This window comes from Hordeum vulgare, chromosome 7H, assembly GCF_904849725.1.
Source record: "Hordeum vulgare subsp. vulgare chromosome 7H, MorexV3_pseudomolecules_assembly, whole genome shotgun sequence".
Lineage (NCBI taxonomy): Eukaryota > Viridiplantae > Streptophyta > Magnoliopsida > Poales > Poaceae > Hordeum > Hordeum vulgare.
In genome coordinates this window covers 95,002,411-95,024,668 of record NC_058524.1, presented here as the reverse complement: position 1 = coordinate 95,024,668, position 22,258 = coordinate 95,002,411, and the positions used below count along the sequence as shown (strand labels likewise).

General features: G+C 38.0%; 1 pseudogene; it reads right to left on the bottom strand.

The window, feature by feature from the left end:
- Window positions 1-18,759: 18,759 nt before the first annotated feature.
- On the bottom strand, window positions 18,760-19,665 carry LOC123408380 (annotated as a pseudogene).
- Between the last annotated feature and the right edge of the window lie 2,593 nt (window positions 19,666-22,258).

The following is a 22,258-nucleotide window of genomic DNA, read 5'->3' as shown; positions in this document are numbered from 1 at the left end:
TCATGCCAAGTTAACCACAACTACATAATGTCATAAAGTAGAAAAACTCATCTCTCATAGGACCTAGTCCTCTCTCCAAGGTAAAATTTCATAAAATAGAAAAACACGTAGGTCTCCATGATGAAGTAAATACATCCAACTGTCTTCAACTTGTGGCTTGTGATCCTTCTTATTTCTCTCCATGCTTCAAGTTGGACTTTTCCATGTCATTTGAGCCCGATCGAGTATGAAAAAATGGAAGTGACACTCGTACTACAAGTAGTTGCCTTCTCACCTTTGCCATGCATCAACGGGGGACAACATCATTTGGAAGTTTTCGTTGAAGAACATAATAGTAGCCTGGTTACCAATATAATTTACATAATAGTAGCATAATTAGCAATTTGATTTACATAATAGTAGTGTAGTTAGCAAATCTTACCAAGAAATTTGTGCGAATGTTATCAACGCTCAACCTATGCACTAGCGGCATATATTCTGTATAATTTTGGCCAACTCCATAATAAATGTTGTCCTTAGTAGACATGGCATTATTAACAAAGGTGACAAGAACATTCTTCTCCTCCCAAGTGTAGTGTGTCTTGTCTACCATCTTCCGTGTATCACTCAAAGAAAGGAAATAAGATATCAATTACATACAAACAAGGTAAGCATGGGTGAATAACATTTTTTTAAATGAGAAATATAGAGTATTTAAAAAGTTTGTTTTTAAATCTCACACTGAGGTAGAATAGGGATCATGTCAAGATCCACCCAAATGTCTTTATCATATTGAAGACCAATGAGCGGATCATATTGAGGAGTGCCAATATCGAAGGCAATTTTTACACCCTACTAGAATCCATAAGCCTTGCATAATGCTCTCCAATTTGAACAACCGAAATACGTGCGACCCACTCCATTATAGAGTTTAGCCTAAAAAGTGAAACCATGCTTCGTCTTTAGGTAAAATTTCTTCATCTCCATCTTTTCAAGGTCAGCGAAAGAGAGCTTCTCTAAGACATACCGCCTTGCATAGCATGGGATGCACTAGTAAAATTATAAAAAAAATAAAGATTCACTGTTATAGCAAAAAATTTAAGCCATGCTTAATTAAGAAGAAATACGTGCCACTGAAGTTATATACCGTAAAATATTCGTACTCCTCCTTAAGGGTGACATAGAAGCTGCTGTCATTGTACAAGTGTGGCGTGTCGCACATATCCCCATCGTCGGTACAATCATCACACTCAGGGATCCAATCATCATCATCCATTTGTTGTTTCCATAACTAAAAGATTAAAAATTAATCAATATTCAATGCGGGTCATCTTTCAATCTGCCGAGTATCCATTGAAGAACTCTCATCTTAGGTGTTGTATATGATGGGCACTCCCTCACATTGATATTACGATTGTTGGTGATGGTCGCTCGTCTCCTTCTCCCCGTGCACAGTTAATAGGTCTATCACAAGGAAAAAGAGGACGAGTGACCCCCACGACAATAGCGACATTCTTCCTCACTAGTATTTTAACATTATATATAGTGGACACTCCCTCACATTGATATTACAACCATCGGTGATGGTTGCTTCTTCACTCATTCCCGAGTGCATTACAAAAATGTCTGGCACACGAAACAAAGAAGAAGCGACCCCCACAACAGTCAGTCTTCGGTCTTCTCCCTCACTGAAAGTCGCTATTTAAAATTACATATATCAAGAAAATTTCAGCATTACCTTTGCTAAAAATGGTACATATATCGAGGGCCTAACATTTCACGGAATATAAATGAATCAATATTTCGGCAAAACATAGGCCACTTGGAGGTGTTCCTTGCAAAATCATAGGCATATCCAATAATGACATATAATATTCTATATTGAAAAAATTCTATACCTCAATTTCTAGACTACAAATTTCAATACCTAAATTTTCTATACCTCAATTTTTCTAGACCTAAATTTTCTATACTACAAATTCCAATACCTAAATTTTCTATACTAAAAATTTATATACCTCAAACTTTAATACGTTTCTATACCTAAATATGCTATTGTAATAAAAATAAGGGATGAGGGAGGGAGGAGAGAGAGAGGAGGGAGGGAGGTAAGTGGAGGGAGAGCTACCTCGACGCTGGGCGGCGACGGCTCGCGACGGGGCGGGTAGACACATGGAGGAGGGTGGCAAGCACGATACATGATGGGGAGGGCGGTCACGCAAGGGAGAGCCGACCAGGATGGGGGACGACCGACACGGGGGAGAGATCGGGTGGAGAGTGAGAGAGTGAGGAGGGTGAGAGGGAGGAGAGTGAGGGCGCAGGGGATAGGTCGAGTGGATAAGGTAGGATTTATAAACAGCGCCAGTCTAGAACCAACGCTACTGCTAGTTACATTAGCTATAGTGTTGCTGCTAACATGGGGCCATAACAAGCATCGTGTGGCCCACTTAGCAGTAATGCTCCATAGCTTACCAGCACTACTGCTATGTTTACTACTCACAACACATGTTAGGCCCCGTGCTACTGGTACTTAACAGCAGCGGCTGGTACCTAACAGACGGTACTCGTAATATTCTACCTATAAGCTATTTCCTAGTAGTGTAAGTATCCTACCGACATCTTAATACTTGGAACTAAAAAATATAACTCTTGTGCCAACATTTTTTGTAGACCTTTATTGAATACTTGTAGTGCTTTTGTTGATTGCCAAAAGGAAAATGTTTATGTTAAGTTTGGACAAGACAAAGTGTCCTTTAATTTTCTTAAGTTCACTAAAAACATGATGATAAAGGTTTACCTTGTGTATATGAGATAGAAATAATTGATGCAATTGTTATTCCTCCCACTGATATTTTAAAACAGTATTTGTAGGAGCATGAATATTCTTGTAATATGCATGAAATGAATGAAATAGATAGTATTTTCCTTAGGGAAATGGTTTTTCTTAAATATAATATCCCTGTTGAAACTTTAGGATACCTAGTCCTCCTAAAGGTGAACTTGTTTCCGAACTTAAACCTTTGCCTCATACAATGAAATGTTCTTATTTGGATGAAAATAAAATATGTCATATTGTTATCAGTGCTAACCTTTCAAGGCACGAAGAAGAAAGATTGCTCATGGTTTTAAGGAAACATCAAGGGGAAATTGGTTATACTCTAGATGATCTTTCAGAGATGTGTGATTGCTATTTTTAATGATCTTTCAGTTTATGTAATGCACATGCTACATTTTAGAGATGCATGATTTCTATTTTTAATGATTCTTGTGAGAAGTTCATGGAAGATTTCTCCGTCTATGGATATACTTTGGATGATTTCTTGCACACTCTTGACATGGTTTTACAAATATATGAGGAAACTCAGCTTGTCTTGAATAGGGTGAAGTGCCATTTTATGGTATATGAAGGTATTCTCCTTGTTAACAAAATTTATTTAAGAAGGTGTTCAAGTTGATTGAGCCGAGGTTGAAGCTATTGAAAAGATTCCTTATCCTTCATATCTTAAAGGTACACGTAATTTTCTTGGTCATATTGTTTTTTTATATAAGGCTTATTAAAGATTTACCAACGTCTTACTAATATTTTAAGGATGTTTCATTCTCTTTGATAATCATTGTAAGGAAGATTCTAAAATTCTTAAGAGAGCCTTAATATTTGGTCCTATAGATCAACCACCTTATAGGAATTAGCCTTTGAAATTATGTGTGAATCTAGTGATTATGATTTTCGTATTGTGTTAGGGCAAGGAGTTGATAAGAAACACATTGTGACTTATTATGCCAGTAAGACTTTAGACATTACCCTAATAAATTATGCTACTACTAAAAATTATTTTTTAGTTATTGTGTATGCTTGTGGAAAATTCAGATTTTACATCATGGACTCTAAGGTTACTATACATACTGATCATGCTACCATTAAGTACCTTACGAATAATAAATATGCCAAGCCTAGGCTTATTAAACTGGTTTTACTTTCATAAGAATTTGATTTGCATATTGTAGATAGAAAAGGTGTTGGTAATTTGTGTAGAATGGAAAACATACTTATTAATCCTATTCGAGTTAATGATAGTTTTCTTGATGAGAAATTAGAGGTTGTGAATATTTCTTCTCATACTAATCCTTGTTTCACTAATTATGCAAATTTTATTTTTCCTAAGTATATCCCATCTAAGTTCACGGAACAAAAAAATATGAATTTTTTCTTTGAGTTGAGAACATAATTTTGGGATGATCATCATTTGTATAAAAAGAGTAGATGTCATTATTAGGCTTTGTATACCTAAACATGACCAGGTAGAAATGGCACAAAAGTGTAACCCCAATCCCTATAAATGACACCATCTTGGAGACAAAACTGCACACAAGGTTTTACAATTTGGTTTTTATTGGCATACTCTATTTAAAGATGCTTGTATGAAAATTTTATTGTTCCTAAGTATATTCCATCTAAGTTCACTTAACAAAAAATATGATTTTTTTATTTGAGTTGGGAACATAATTTTGGGATGATCATCATTTGTATAAAAAAGAGTAGATGTCATTATTAGGTGTTGTATACCCGAAGATGACCAGGAAGAAATACTAGAGAAGTGTAACTCCTGTCCCTATAGATGACACTATCTCGCAGATAAAACTGCACACAAGGTTTTACAATTTGGTTCTTATTGGCCTACTCTATTTGAAGATGCCCATAAGTTTATTCTCTCCCGTGATGAATGTCAAATAATTGGTAATGTTGGTAAACATCAAGAATTTCTTATGCATTATTCTCTTGTTATTGAACCTTTTGATGCATAGGGTTTTGATTATATGGGAACATTTCCGACCTCACATGGTTGCACTCATATCCTAGTTGTTGTTGATTATGTCAATACGTGTTTAGAAGCTATTCGAACTAAAAGTGTTGATAAAAAAACTTCTATGAAAATGGTTAAAGTGGTTATCTTCCCGAGGTTTGGAGTTCCTAGATATCTTATGACTGATGGTGATTCACACTTTATTCATGGTGCTTTATGAAAAGTTCTTGCCAAGTATGATGTAAACCATAGAGTAGAATCACCTTATCATCCTCAATCTATTGGAGAGGTTGAATTGTCTAATAGAGAGCTTAAATAAATTTTGCAAAAGACTGTTAATAGATCAAGGAAAGATTGGTATAAGAAACTTGATGACGCTCTTTGGTATTATAAAACTTATTATAAGAACCCAATGGGCATGTATCCTTATAGAATGGTTTGATAAAGCTTGTCATTTTCCTCTTTAGTTAGAACATAAATCTTATTTGGTTGTTAAGCAACTTGATTATGATCTCAAACTTGGTGATGAAAAGAGGTTGCTTCATATGAGTGCTTTAGATGAATGGATGAGTGAAGCTTACATAAATGCTAAGATGTTTAAACAAAAAAAAAATCAAAATGTGGCATCACAGGAGAATACATGACACGTGAATTTAAAATTGGTGATAAAGTTCTCCTGTACAAGTCCCATTTCACACATTTTGCACATAAGATTCTTTCCGAATGGAAAGGACCGCTCATCATCAATGATATTTATTGATCTGGAGCTATCAAGATCAATAACACCGAGGGGACCAAACCGAAAGTGTTGAATGGTCAAATAATTAAGCATTATATTGTCGATACCCATGTTGAGCAAGAGATCAATGTTACACAAGTAATAACACTAGCAAACTTTATAAAATATAAACTGTATAGGGCTCCAGAACCCTGAAAACAGATACATATGTGTTTAGGTAAGGAAACAGTCTTCAAAAATCAGATAAAAAATTATTTGGAGGTGAAGTGTCACTATTTTAATGGATTTGAAGGTAAAGAAGCAGCCAAGGAGGCGCCCATGGATCCCACGTGGCAAGCCCATGTGCCCCCGGGTTGCGTGGGGGTGGCACGTGGTAGCCACGGGCGCCACCTCGACTCTGTTTTCATCTTGATGCTTTCTATGCATGCAAAATTATTCTACAAATTTTGTGGATTTTTCCTAGCTTCGTATCACACCTTCTCCTCTTGTTTCCGTTTTGAGCTATTTATGTCAACATTTCTCAGGTTCTAGATCATGTCTTTGTCATGTGGATCAAACAATAAGGTGTATGTCTCTCCACAACTCTGGACCATAACATCTAAAGAGTTCGAGGAGAGGTACGAATATCAAAGGAGGGGCTCCATCATGGATCACTTTGGTGTTCAGAGGAGAATCACCGTGTTTGTTATGAGGACAACTTCTATCATGACGGTAAGGGGTGGTCAAATGACGAGGAAAACACCGCCAACCTGAGGGAGATGAAGGCAGTTGTTATGGTGGAACAAGAGGAAGTTACTTTGCCTTGGTCTGGAGATGCTTATGCTAACTTTTGTAGATCACGCTTGTCGGTCCAGTGGGTGCAATAAACGTTCATACTCCTACTCCTTATCTTGTGTAGGTTATATCATCTTGTCTTCCTCAAGATATTCGACCAAACCTAGTCGAACAGTAGTGTAACTATTCATTGGTGAATTTTCTTTTTTCATAGCTTGCATCCCATAATGTGTTTCAACTTGGGATTTCACATGGAAATAGAACATCACACTCTTAACATCCCATATTTTCAGTTTTTTTTTTTAAATTTTGAAACATGGTTTCCATGAAATTTCCTGTGAATGTTTGTTTCCATGTGATATTATCCCATAGGTGAATGCGGGTGCGTGTGAGGAGTCGGGTAATTATTATTTTTCCATTGGGGGTTTTAGTGAGCATAACAGTTCAGTCCCATTTGTCATAATGGCCAACTATGCCACACACACGAGACAATTGAGCCCTCGGTGTCATAAAACTGGTTAAAGGTTATTGAATCAGTCATTAGATGTTTATGAAACAAAAATAAAAAACTGGTAGCCATGAGCGAAGCTGTAGATTTGCAAATTCTAGATAATGGTAGCTTTATGCTATTTACTAACAATGCCGTTGAAACCTCCCATCATCATGTCGTAATCTCATATTATCGTCCTAATTGTTAAAAGTGTAGGGGCGATCAATGATCTATGCCATGTTCCGCAAAATTGGTAATCTAATCTTCTAAGTCAAATTGCTTTGGACCTAACAAATACAAGTGAGAAAGGACGACATGTCACGACAATAACGCAAAGTGGAAGTATTGGGCAAAGGTTTTGGATAGCAACCGCTGATAGGCCCACGCGAGGGAAGTCCTTCTTCTCCAGGTTCAATATTAACCATAAGTTATGTACTAAAACTGAAGGATTTTTCAAATTAATGATTAGATGTTTCTATTTTTTTGGGAATTTCTAGGCCATTTCACCTTTTCTTGATTAATCCATTAATTAATTTTAAAAGGTTAATTAACTTTAAAAGAGCCCTTGCGTTGCAAGGGATAAAAAATATATCACACTCCTCTAACACAATAAAATAAAAATAATAACCATTACTCAAGATCACAATAGATCCATGCCCTTTATTTTGATCAAATGACATCCCATCCATGTTGACACTTATCCTCTTTTTCATCCTTGCCGACGGTAGCCTCACTGCTCACACAATCAGAACGCCTTTGAATGTTGTCAATTCTATACATCTCTCTCTCTCTCGGCATAGGATAATAAATTTGCATTTTTGGTGGATTTTGCAATGCGTGCATGCGTAGTTATAGATGGTTCCAATCCTAGTTTTTCTAACATGTTCACCTTCAATCCGAATCATTACCAGTATGAAAGAAAGATAGCTCATGCACTAATGATTAAGGTTGCACCCTAAACAACATTTTTGAAATAATTAGTAGGTAAAATAACATCATATCCATATTCCACATATTATTGTAATCAAATACCATATATAACATGTTAAATTTCGAGTTATGGTCTAAAAGATACATAATTTTTAAACATTTGATTTATACTGCGAGTTGTTTATCCCAATTATCAGGAGGCTTTCTGCAAAAGAAAAAATCTGACTTAAAACTGGATTAAGGGTTGATAACTAGAAATATCAAAGAGTTTTCTTGAAAATACCATGATGGAGGAAGAGTACCTACTTCCTTTATTAGTAGGTATAGAATAGACAGTTCACTGATTGACCTCAAATGGCTCACAACCTTGTTCGCTATGGTCTCGTCTATCTGACTTAACTCAACTCTCACTGGATTGACCTCATATATAAACATTCCTCCACAACATTTTTAGAACTAACCCATCACCATCTTTTTGTTCAAGCGATGTGTATCTGCATCTTCTATCTAGTGATGAGGAAAGGAAACAAATCTGGTTTTGTGGCTCATAATAGCCACGCTATTATTTTTGCACCATCACGTTCATGTGATGAATTGCATATACATTAATTAACTAAAGTGCCTCTATTTATTCAATCTATAAGTTTGGTGTAATAAATTTCTAACATATGTAATCTTATATATTTTAATCTGTTTGGTTTGAATCCTTTTGTGTATATGAATTCCATTTATCTAAATTTGTATGATTATTATATTTAAAGTTGAATTCGAATTTGGAATCATGTCTTTTGTTGTTGGGTATTATTCAATTTATATAGTACTAATAAAAATAGTTTGTCCCTTACTCTAATGCTGTAAACTAAACAAAGTTATATAAAATTCAATAGAAAAAATAAAATACTTAATCATAAATTACACTATTATTTACATTACTTGTTGAGTTTTTAGCTATCCAAAATTGCATATTGATATGACATGATTATATATTCTAACTTTTGCTGCTAAACCATTGGTTCTCACAAGGACTCCCTATAGGGAAAGGCGGAAGTCTAAAGCGACAAAACTAGAGTTGCTAAAGATGGCGAACTTATGACAATGCACTTGATTATGTGGACATAAAATTTACACTCTGTTTGGATGTAGACATCGAGTACATTGTATTTAATTGGCTACAATGCCAAATATCCCAAGACATTGATATTGAGCTTTAGTGCCACACATAGTGTTTGGATGTTCATTATTGGGCTCCTCGAATTCACAGGGAGGAACAATGCCAAATCATGTTTGGATGCACAAAGTGTGGAATTGGGCATTTAGAAATTTGTGAATACAATTGGTTGTATAGATAGAGTCGTATATGCTACTTCAAGCACTCATAATAAAAACACCAAGTCCTATATGACATGGTTGAACAACTGTACCTATATAGTTAAGCATAATCTTCCCTCCTCCTTATCAAAGCACAAGCAAACCTTCAATCAGGCTATTCAGTCACACAAATTAATTTACCAATCAATCTTTTACATGGTCCAGCAAGCATATGCAATCACATGGCAATATAAATAACCCGGGACAACAAAAGTTAGAAATTGTTATTCACAAACCTTCTATTTATATACATGACACGTCGACCTTGAAAACAACCTACAAATTCAAAATAAATAATTAGCACCTAACAACTAAAAGGATCAATATGGTTTACTAGAGGGGGGTGAATAGGCAACTACCAAATTTTAGTTCTTTTTTTAACAAATAGGGTGTCTAGATATGCAACTAGGTGAGAAATCTATATGATGCTAGCAACAACTATAACAAGCAAGTAATAAATACAAAGTAAATGTAAGAAGTAACCACAAGTGGAACCGATGAATACGAGGATGTGTTATTGAAGTTCCTTCCCTTTGAGGGGAAGTATGTCTTCGTTGGAGCGGTGTGGAGGCACAATTCTCCCCAAGATGCTACTAAGGCCACTGTATTCTCCTCACACCCTCACACGATGCGATATGCCATGATTCCACTAGTGGTGCACTTGAAGGCAGCGACCGAACCTTTACAAACAAGGTTGGGGCAAACTCCGCAACTTAATTGGAGGCTCCCAACAATACCACGAAGCTTCACCACAATGGAATTTGGCTTCGAGGTTACCTCAACTGTCTAGGGTGCTCAAATACCCAAGAGTAACAAGATCCACAAGGGATTAGTGTGGGGATCAAATTTCTCTTGGTGGAAGTGTAGGTCAAGGCCATCTCGAGAAAACCCTATAAGATCAACAAGTTTTGTTGGCTAGGGAGAGAGATCAGGTAGAAATGGAGCTTGGAGCAATAATGTAGCTTAGGGTTAGAAAAGGTGGTCTTCTTGGGGAAAAGACCTCCTTTATATAGTGGGGGGACAATTCCAACAATTACCCACTCACGCAGCCCGCACATGAGTGGTACTACCACTGCTGGTAGCAGTACTACCCCCAATTAGAGGTATTACCTCTCCCGAGAGAGGTACTACTGCTGCGGCTGGAGAGTAGCAGACCAGGAGGGAGGCAGTAGGGAGATAGTTTCGCCAGAGTGGTACTAAGGGGTGATACATCTCCAACGTATCTATAACTTTTGATTATTCCATGCTGTTATATTATCATTCTTGGATGTTTTATGATCATTTTATAGCAACTTTATATCATTTTTTGGGACTAACCTATTGACATAGTGCCTAGTGCGAGTTGTTATTTTTTTACTGTTTTTTTTCATTCATAGGAAATCCATATCAGATGAGGTCCAAATGCCACGAAACTTGATGGAGATTTTTTGGAACAGAAGGAAACTTGGGAGCCAAGAATGAACAACATACGAGGCCAAGGGGGCCCACTAGACACGAGGGCGCACCAAAGTCCCCTAGCGTGGCCTGGTGTCTAGTGGAGCCCTCAGGCACCTCCTCCACCGCCTCTAAGCTCTATAAATACCCCAATATTCATACAACCCTAGAGGAGTCGACGAAAAATTGTTTGAGTCGCCGCAAGTTCCACAGCCACGAAATCCAATCTAGAGCCCATTTCAGAGAGGAACACGATCATGGAGGGGTTCACCATCCTCATTGGTGCTCCTTCGATGATGCGTGAGTAGTTCATATCATACCTACGAGTCTGTAGGCAGTAGGTAGATGGATTTATCTCTCGTTTTGTTTCTCAATACAATGGTCACTTGGAGATCCATATGATGTAATTCTTTCTTTTGCGATGTGTTTTTTGGCATCCGATGAATTGTGAGTTTATGATCAGATCTATGAAAACATATTCATGCTTGATTATTATAGCCTTGTATTTCTTCTCTGATATTTGGTATTTGTCTTGCCAACTTGATCTTTTATCTTGCAATGGGAAGATGTGCTTTGTGATGGGTGCGATCTTGCGGTGCTCAATCTCAATGACAGAAAGAGACATGACACACATGTATCGTTGCTATCAAGGATAAAATGATGAGATCTATTCCTACATGAATATATCTTTTCTGCACCATGTCATCGTTCTTAAGACACTACTCCATTTCTCCATGAACTCAATACACTAGATGCATGCTAGATAGCGGTCGATGTGTGGAGTAATAGAAGTAGATGCACGCAGAAGTCAGTCTACTTGTCTTGGACGTGATGCCTATATACATGATCATTCTCTTGAGTATCTTCATAATTGTTTGCTCTTCTATCAATTGTCCACCAATAATTTGTCTACCCACCATTTGCTATTTTCTCGAGAGAAGCCACTAGTGAAACCTATGACCCCTTGGTCTACTTCACATCATCTATTTGTAGTCTCTGCTTTGCTATTTGCGTTTCTATTTTAGTTACTCTTTTATTTTCAGATATATATTATCAAAAAACCCAAAAATACCTTGTTGCGTTCTATTTTCTATCACTCTTATTCGCATATATCAATATATCCTTACTTCACCCACGAGGGATTGACAACCCCTCCACGCGTTGGGTTGCGAGGATTTGTATTTGTGTGTGCAGGTGCTTCTTACATAGTCTTGTGGATCTTCCTACTGGATTGATACCTTGGTTTCATAACTGAGGGAAATACTTGCTGTCACTGTGCTACATCACCCTTTAAGCTTGGAGGGAAACCAACGCATTAGTAAGGAGTAGCAAGATTTCTGGCGCCGTTGCCGTGGAAGATCAAGTCAAGATCTATGAGGTTCCTACACACAACTGTCCTCTCCTTGCAATTACATTATTTGCCATTTGCCTCTCTTTTTCCTCTCCCCCAGTTCACAAAAATTTGCCTTTTATTTTCCTTCTTTCCGTTTGCCTCTTTCTTGCTTTCTTGCTTCTATTGCCTTCATCACAACACTCAAAAACAAAAAAATAAATAGGAAAATCAAATACATATAGATCCTCATCGACTTTCTAATCTTTTCAAAAGATCTAATTATGTTGAATCAATTGCTAGTGACTCGAGTGCTCTTTGTTATTTTTGTGAAGTTTTGCTTGAAAATCCTTAATCTAAATATTGTGATGAAGTGTTAAAGGAATAAATTCATAAAGTGATTCATCATATCTCCTTGAATGAAAAGCACGATTGCAATGATGTCATTATAAATTCTATTAATGTCAGTTATGCTAATAATATGCAAAACTACAATCTTAGGGATGGCAATTTTGTCATGTCCACTACTCATTGTAATGATGATGATTGGGATGATGCTTCTTATGATGTTGAAAATTTATTTCATCCTCATGGTGAATATGATATTGATAGTAATGTTTGCAATAGTATTGAAAGTGGTTTTGGAAGAGTTTCAACTTTAGGTAATAATAATCCCACTATTTTGGATAATAATCTATCTCGTCATTTTTTTGATAATAGTGGGTTCGCACAGGCCGTGACTTTATTTAATGTTGATCCCACTACCTTGGAAGATTATAAAACTTTTATGCATGTGGATCATGAAGAGAGTATTTTATGTGATAGCTATATTTTTGAATTTGAATATGATCCTACGTGTAATTATTATGAGAGAGGGAAATATGGTTATAGAAATATTCATGTTACTAAATTATCTCTCTTCATGTTGAGAATGCTATTGTTTCTTTCTTCTTCCATGCATACGTTAGATATTTATTTTCTTGATAATTTGTTTGATTATATAATGCCTATGCATAGGAAGTATGTTACACTTAAAAGTGTTTGACTTATGCTACATGATGCTTTCTTTGTTTTTCAACTACTATCTTTCATGTGAGCATCAATAAAATCTCAAGCGTATCTTAATGGCTATAAAGAAAGAGCTTGTTGGGAGGCAACCCAATGAATTAAATTTATTTTTCACATTTGCTTTCTGTTCTTGAGTGTTTGCACAATTATACTACTGTTATAATTGTTGTTTTTGTGTTTTATTTAGTGTTTGTGCCAAGTAAAGCCTTTGGGATCATGTGGGGTGTTAGTTGCTTTAATCCTGTTGTAAAACAGAAACTTTTGCGTCCAGTAGAAAAAATCCTAAAAATCACAGAAACGTAAAAAATATTTGATTTTTTGCACTACATTGATACAAAAATTCCCTACGTTTTCCTAATGTTTCATAATATTTGGAGTTACACAAATATGAGTAAAATTTGAATCTTTACATACTGTTTTGTTTTTAACAGATTCTTCTTTCTTTGCGTTATGTGCTTGTTTTGATGATTCTATGGTTTGTATCGAGGGGGGGGGGTATTAGCCATGGTAAAATTATAATACAGTAGGTATAATGCCTAAAACAATATTGGAATAGGTTTTCAAAAATACCTATAGTAAAGTTTGATTTTCTTATACTAACGGATCTCATTAAAATTTTGTTGAGTTTTGTGTGATTGACGTTTTCAAGTTTTGGGTGGGATCACGATGGATGAAGGAATAAGGAGTGATAAAAGCCTAATCTTGTGGATGCCCCATGACACCCCAAGGTAATATGTAAGGAGTACCAAGCAACTAAGCTTGGGGATGCCCTAGAAGGCATCCCCTCTTTCTTGTAAACAACCATGAGTAATTTTACTTGGAGCTATATTTTTATTCGTCACATGTCATGAATTTTGCTTGGAGCGTCTTGTATCATTTGTGTCTTTGTTTTCCTTTCTGGTTAGTTTTTCATAGTAAACCTTGCTGGACACACCCATTTGAGAGAGCAAAATTATGCTACGACTAGCCGTCAACCCGTGCATCCGCACGGGCTTATATCATACACAACTACACTTAGTAAGAGTTTATGGGAAAACATTGATTCTACTTGAGTTTTGGGAACGGAAAATATGCACACACAAAATCAATTTTACTCAAAATTATTCGATAAATTGCAAATTAAATAGCTTTCCTTCAACCCTTCTTAATTATTTAATAAAATTCATGGAATTTTCAAACATTGTTGTCTTCTTTTAGGATCTGTTCGAAGTGTTTAAATTGTGTTGTGATGTTGCCATTTAGAATCAGGTGTGTGAAAAAAACAATCAAAGTACGAAAATACTTGTTCATAGAAACATTAATATTGACAAATTTTTCTTGGGGCAAAAGGAAGCATGAGAAACCACAATACGAAACACACGCTTAATCATGTTGGTTTTACTAAGAGCTCGGGCGTTCATCCATGTAAACTTGTCCGTGTGGAATCAAATATGCATAGACTAATATAATTTTAGAAATTTGATAAAACTCTCCAACGTGTACATTTAAATGATAAGTTTTATTATATAAGTGACCTAAACTCGAGTGCGATCTAGGATGATAAACTTACAATACAAATGTGTGGTCGCTGATGTCTGTCAACACAACACAATTATTTTGTGTGCCAAATGTTTTAACCTTTGAGTAATGTGCCCTAGATTTTAGAGACAGAAACATGATTTAGAAATAAACTTGTAAGTGTGAAGACTAAACAAAAGTTTTATTTTTGGTAAGTATAAAACAAACATAGAAGTATAACTACATTGACGTGAGGTCAAACTCTCTAGCGCAAAACTTCAACACAATCGTAGTTACATAGATCGCAGGAACCTGCTCAAATTCAATTAACAACACATATAAGCTGCTCAAATTCAATTAAAAAAAGTTTTTTTTGTTCTAATGGTGAACTGTACTTAGAAACCATCTGGAATAAATCCAGCTACTATAATAGATGATAATATAACCACATCATTCAGATTCTTATCAATTTGGTAGCCTATTTGTAATTCTTGTTTATCATATCGTAGATATACATCCTACACAATATACATGGCAATGAAGGCGAAACAAATGAATAAAACATGAGAAAATAAGACCATACCTTAAATTTACTCGGCTGCTTGTAGTGCAAAATCAGCATGTTGTGAGGCCGAGGTCGGCCTCATGTCCCACCGGGTGTCCCTGTATACCACCGGAGCGTAGCCTCGCGTCTCGTACGTCTTCCTCAGAACTGTCTTGTTTTGCTTGTAGGCCGAGCTGCCGACGAAATCAATTAGTCTAGGTTGTACACAAATCAATTAGCCCAGACTATCACTATAGTAATTCTGTGTGTTTACGACCGATCGAAAAAGTAGCAATATTAGATGAAATTGGTCTAGCAGCGTGCCTCAAAGCATATACTTGTGCATCCCAACAAATCAAGTCAAACATGTACGTACTACCTCAAAGCGAGATTGTATACTTGTTTGTCCAAAAAGATCAAGCCAAGCACGTATTGTTTTTTTCAAAACACAACCAAGCATGCATGACCTTCCTCGAAGCAAGATCGCATACTTCTGTGTCCCAACAAATCCAGTCAAGCAAGTACGTGATCTTGAGTCAATGCTGGCGCCATCGTTGTGCAGCTAGCCAGTGCATGTAATCCTGATTAGAGGCCCTCAAGTTAGACGCCAACATCATGGAGCGAAGCTATCTCACGATGGGGAAGGCTAGCACCTAGCATGCAGTCTCAAGGGCATGAGACGTCATCCTGTCCAGGCTACAGGTTTTCCTTACGGCAGCTTATTGAGAAAGAGACGACGGGGCTAGGGTTTATTGATGATAGCATAGAGAGGACGACGCTAGTTTTTTTAGCACGTTTATGTTCCTCGGTGGAACAAATCTACATCAGAGATATTGTTTTCTGTCATACGTGAAATTGTTCGGTTAACTCCTAATGACTTCTTTTAAATGAAATAAACTGTTAATAACTAACTAGTAAATATGCCCGTGCGTTGCTACGGATTGCTGTCCAAACCATGAATTATAACCCGTGCATTGCAACAGTTTTATAAAATTAATTATAGTTAGTTTACCAATTATTGTTTACATATTGCAAAAATAAAACAACAACTTATCAATCAAGTTGATTAATGCTAACAAATATATGCCACTTCCACCAATTATAGTAAATGTGTCCGTGCGTTGCTACGGGTTAAATATTGACCATGTCGACCACTCATACACGTCCACGTGGCAACCGATATGTTTCTTCCATATTCAGCTACATCTAACAATATTCAAATTGTGCAAAGTGCAATCAACATGGAGTTTAATCCCTCGTCGGGTGTTGAACCAGATCTTAAAATTTCCCCAACACCACACTTTCCGTTTGCGCAAGAGATAATGCGATAAGGTAAAGGTTGTTGTCACCGATTGAGCAATATTTTTATGACATACTCATATAAAATAACATAGCACATTTATATAGATAGTGGATATTCCTCAAGTCATGACTCATTACTTATTAAAACAAATTAACCAAGAAGTCTAAAGACCGCAATTTTAAACCCCTCTTTTGACTTAATAGCTTGTGCTTGAAAATTCTATCAAGTTTTCTTGTCCTTCAGGTCATATTTTTGTAGAAGCTCTTGTTGACCTGCAATCTTTGTTCCGATTAGCTGAGATTTTCAAATAAAGATTAACCAAAGATGAATGGATAAATTAGAGTATCACACTTAGAGACAACAAATGTACATTTCATGAAGTTAAGCAATAGTATGAGTAGATCCGTAGAAGAGATTTTTTTTCATTAATATTGTGGCAGGAATTACGCAAGCTAATAAAGGTTTCATTAATTTAGCGGGAATTATGCAGGCTAATAAAGAATTCATTAATTTAAAGTGAAACCTCCCTGCACATCTCTACAAATTCAAATGTGTTAAATCATTGTTAGTTCTCTTCTCAACTGCAAAACATTTCATCTATGCTTCCTTGGAGCTATCATTCATGAATCAAACATGGATAACTCTGCATAATTTTTTTGGAAATGATGCTACCCTAAGAATTCGTTTTCTGAATACAATAAACAAAGCAAGGACGTATACAACAGAAAGGTATGCGTAAAAATAATATCAATGGAATGCAAATCTTGACATGTTTACCTAAGTATACAAATGAAAAAGGTGCAAAATATGTTTACAGTTTAATTTCTTCCAAGAATCAATTAATGGGCTAAAGCAGATGCAAGGTACACTTCCATCGCCCACATAATGCACTTTTAAGCAGAGGGGATGCCTTCCCGGGGCATCCCCAAGCTTAGGCTTTTTGTGTCCTTGAATTTGGCTTGGGATGCCTTGGGCATCCCCAAGCTTGAGCTCTTTCCACTCTTTATCTCTTTGTCCATGAAAACATCACCCAAAACATGAAAACTTCTCAACACAAAACTTAAACAGAAACTCGTGATATCATTAGCACAAGAAAAACAAACTACCACCTCTTGAGGTACTGTAGCAAACTTGATTTCTATTTATATTGGTGTTAGATTACTGTATTCTCACTTTTCCATGGCTAGTACCCCCCGATACTATCCATAGTTTCATCAAACAAGCAACCAACACAACAAAAACAAAATCTGTCAAAAACAGACCAGTCTGTAGCAATCTGTATACTTCTGGTATCTCAAAAATTCTGAAAACTTACTACAGTTTGGGCAATCGACATATCTAGGTGACTATGTATGGGAAATATCACAATATGAGTGCGTGTTTGGTTCCTGCTCAGGTAACGTAATGGGTTTTGGTATGTGTAAGCGCCCCTTCCGATTCTTGTTACAGGATACTGGTTTTCCTTGGTTCATACGATCTCGTTCGGTTTCCTCATCACCTTCGGCTCGGCTGGTTTCGACTTTGCGAAACTGCACATCAGAAATCGCTGTTGCAGATGACGTAATACACGAACTAAACACATTCTACAGTTCAAGGAAGTGTGGGAATCGGAAACCACACCAAATTCGCCAAATCAAACGGGTCTTAAGTTCTAGCACGTGCAATGGAGATTTGGAAACATATACGTATCCCAGTGGCCACACAAGTATTTGGAACTTGCATGAGCCATAAGGTTGAAAAGGACAGAATGCACCCAAATGAAAAAGGGGCATGGTAGCTGCCGATGCAGTTGTGAAGCATGGGCAGTATGAGGACAAATGACATAAGTGCATAATTGCTGCATACGAGGATCTATGAACTTTTCTAGTATGCATAACTAACATACATACAAAATTAAGTAGTCCATACATTCATGTTGTAGAATTACTCTCTTGAACATGTTATCCTAAGACCTAAGTACTCCATTCATGCAGTTGCCACACATTAAGCAAGTCCCCTCTGCAAGCAAACCAAGGAATGAGTGAGCCACCTATTCTTCAAATGTCGATTCACCTTGAGGCTTTGAGGCATGATCAAGGCTTGTCTAAACCTAGTACACATTGACACTTCCCACTGGATAGATGAGTGTTCCATTAAGGATTGGTGGATCAATATGTCCGAGAAGAATACCCGGAACCGGAAAGCGATGGCGTCCCTCGCCATGCTAGTTTGTTGGACGATTTGATGTGACCGAAATGCTAGAGTTTTTAGGCACAAGACCACGCTACCGTCCGTTATCCTCTCCAACATCAAGAGCGAGGCTACGATATGGGTTACCGCTGGCGCGAATCATGCCACGAGAATAGTGGCTTTGTAATAATCTTATTGCTTTTGGTTGTAAAAAGCAACTCTTAACTTCTTAATTAATGGATGGGGCAAAAAAATTGCCTCCGTTTCGAAAAGAAAAAAATCCTGCAACATAGCATAAAGGATAAACATATGAAGAGGGACCTTAAGAAAGATTACGCACCAGGAACTGGACCTGGAGTCTTTTTCTCATCCTTGAGACCTTGTGCATGGAAAGGCATCCCCTTGTACTTAACCAGGTCAGGTTGCTTGGGCTCATACAACTCGCCCTGAGGCAGAGAAATGTAGAAGCCTAGGATATCTCCTTCGCCATAACCTTCACCGGCGTACTTGTCCCTCCAGGCCTTGTACACCTTGGAGCCATCGACGCTGCGGTAACTGAAACCAAAGCTGTCGCAACCCACAGGTGTCTGGATGTCAGCCTTGTTGGTGGCCCAGCCGAGACGGGTGGCGCCGGAGCTACCGAGGTGCACGAGCTTGACCTAAAATACCAAGCACCGGACGCGACGCCACGGCTGGCGCGTATCATGCGTTAGCCCTTGGTGCTGCCTGCGGTTAGGCGATCCTCCGAGACCTCGATCTTCTCGGACTTATACACACGCGAGAGGAGCACATGCTGTTCGGGCCCGTCGTCGTTGCGTTCGGCGGCGAGGCGGGGTGCCAGGGTGAGGAGGAACTCGTCCTCACCACACGAGGGCCTGGGGCGGCCGCCTCCGCTGGCGCCGGCGCCGCCCGTGACGGTGTGGCTGGGCTACTTGGCCTTCTTCTTTCCCTTGCGGGAGCTGGGCCTGGTCCAGACGCAGTTGTCGAGGGTTTGGGTGTGATTTGGGTGGCGAGGGTTTCGATTTTGCCTGGGTTTTGTTGGGGTTCAGGGGGGTCCCGAGCAGGAGCGCGGCGCCAAAGCTTCCGATTCTGGTTCGTGCTGCGGTCCGGGGATGGCGATGAGTTCACATATCATCGGCGGCAGCGCGATCGCGAGGAGCAATAGCAACGCCCAAGACCAGAGGCATGGAGCACCCCGCACGCACAGGCCTGCGCCCTCGGCTCGTCGTCGTTGCCATCTGCCTGCCTTTTTTTTGCAACATAGAGAGCTTTATTCATACGAAGGCGTTCTCCTCACAATCAGCCAAGAGGCTCGTCAACAGGAAGCCTGGCCGGCAGCAGCCTGGAGTGTGGCGACGGGGACGACTGCGACGGAAGCATCGTGTCGGACGGGTTCATGTCATTTCGGTTTAATTACCTAGAAGACAGGTTTTAAAAAAAAGGCAGCGGTGGGTTTTCCGACGGAAGCAATAGCCTCTTTATTATTAGGTAAAGATAGACCCTAGATTGGTTTTCTATAACTATGTTATGTTGGTTTTCTTAGATTGCAAGGATTACATCGGTGGATCTGCACCATTATAACTCGGTCCCACCAGATCAACGATCGGTATTTTCTAATTAACGTGGTAATTTCTTGGGAGTCCATAATTAGTATAGGTATAGATTTGTTAGAATCGCTCTTTATGCTTCACTTAAATTTTTTCAGCCATGGAATTGCTCAAGTACTTCACTTACATCTTTTTGAGCACGTTGTTGCTGTTATTTTGAAGAAATTTTCTCTCATGCTTCACTTAGATTATTTTGAGAGTTGCTAAAATTTTGAAGAAATCCTCTCTTGCTTCACTTATATCGTTTTGAGAGTTGAAAATTTTAAAGAAACTTGTGCTCTCATTCTTCACTTATATTTGTTTGAGAGCTTGTTATTTTCAAAGACAATTTGCTTTAAATTAAAATTAGTTCCAAAATGATGAATTTCCAGGAAATATATTACAAAAACTTTCATGAAGATCGTTGGATATTAAGCTTGATTCTTTACAATAATTTTGCGATACGAAGATAGTAATATGTAAGTTATGTTGATGAGTAATTATGCTTTAGTAGGGATATTGGTGTTGAGATTTGTGATTCCCTATGCATGCACATGAAGTCAATAATCATGCGATGAAATTACATCCTACTTTTTTTTGCATTATTCAATGTTAGTTATGTTTAATATTCACTTATGATGATTTTTGTTCCTTGGTTGGTGATACGTCCAAAACGTATTTATAATTTTTGATGATTTCATGCTACTTTTATGCTTTTGATAATTGTTTTTATATTAAGTTTATAATTTATTTAGACTAACCTACTAATAGTTGCAAAAGTGCACAATGTTCTTGTTTTACACTTTGATGTGTAAAAACTATCAAAAATAGAAGAGGAACCTTGTTGGAGTGGAACTCTGACTTTCTTGAAATCTGTCCGCCTTACAGATTTTAGATATTGTCTGTTTCTGCCTCGAATATGACGCCAAATGGAAAAATAATAGATTCGAAAGTTGTGAGGAATTTTATGCTGATAATTATAGACATAAAATTAGGCCCATTTGGAGTCCGAACGTTCCAGGAAAGCCCGTTTTACTAAAGGACAAATATGTGATTACGGGATTACGGGAATCAGTGACGTGATTGAGTCCAACTCTTACCATATTAGATGGATTCGGCCAAGCCACGACTTGGGGACCTCATTAGGGCTTAGAGGGGTTCCTAGGAAGGTTCTAGAGGTGCCCCAAGAGCCCTTGGATCAAAGGGGCATCTATCGGAGGGCCAAGGATGATCGTCCCGACTAATATAAGGAGAGGAAAAACCTGATTTCTCGAGGGCCACCAAGAGCTACGATATTTCCTCCTCCGAGGTAGCCGCCTTGGGGTGGAGAACCACCTCCATACCAGCTCCATCTCCAAGGAAGAATGGGGGCCAAGGGTGCCACCCCCAAGGACCGTGGCCGCCGTCGTCGGCCGCCGTCTCCTCTCCGTGTTGCACCTCTCCATCAACCTCTTGCTCACCATGGCCATGTGTGAGTAGTCTCCCTCGGGGCTGAGGTCTTGTACGTGTAGCTATGTGGTCATCTCTCTCTCCAATGATGTGATCTTGATTGTGATCATAGGCTATGTTAATCTAGGGTGATCCCATGATGTTTCCCCTTCTTCTATGTATTGGATTGATGTACTTAATTGATCTTATCTAGTATAATCCCCGAGACCATGGTGACAATTGTCTATTGGACATGGATTAGAAGAATATTTTCATGAGTGATTTCCTCTTTTTTGAATCAATTGAAGATTGAGAGTCTCTTGGTGATTGTCTTTGACTATCCTTGAGATATGTTGTGGTGATTGTGGTACTCTCTTTGGATGGCCGCGGTGACATTGGGAAATCTATAGATGAGAACTACGAACTCTGAGGTGTGCTTTTGTAGCCCTACATAATTCTCGTCCTCTCTTGATCACAAAGGAATGACCTCCAAGTACGTCTCCATTGCATGTTTTAGTGGAAATATCATATGATTAGACTATGTTAATGTTGTTGGGAGTTGCCACTAGTGAAAGTATGAAGCCTAGGCCTTGTTTTCCACCATTGAACACCGTTTACTTTCAGCTTTGTTTCATGTTTGCTTGCTGCCATTTTTATTTCAAATTTACAATACCTTGTTTTACTGTCCATATAACTTGCCTTTTAACATCTCTTGGCTAAACTTGTGCACCTATACAACTGACAATTGTATTAGGCGTGTTGGGGACACAAGAGACTTCTTGTATCTTAATTGCAGGGTTGCTTGAGAGAGACCATC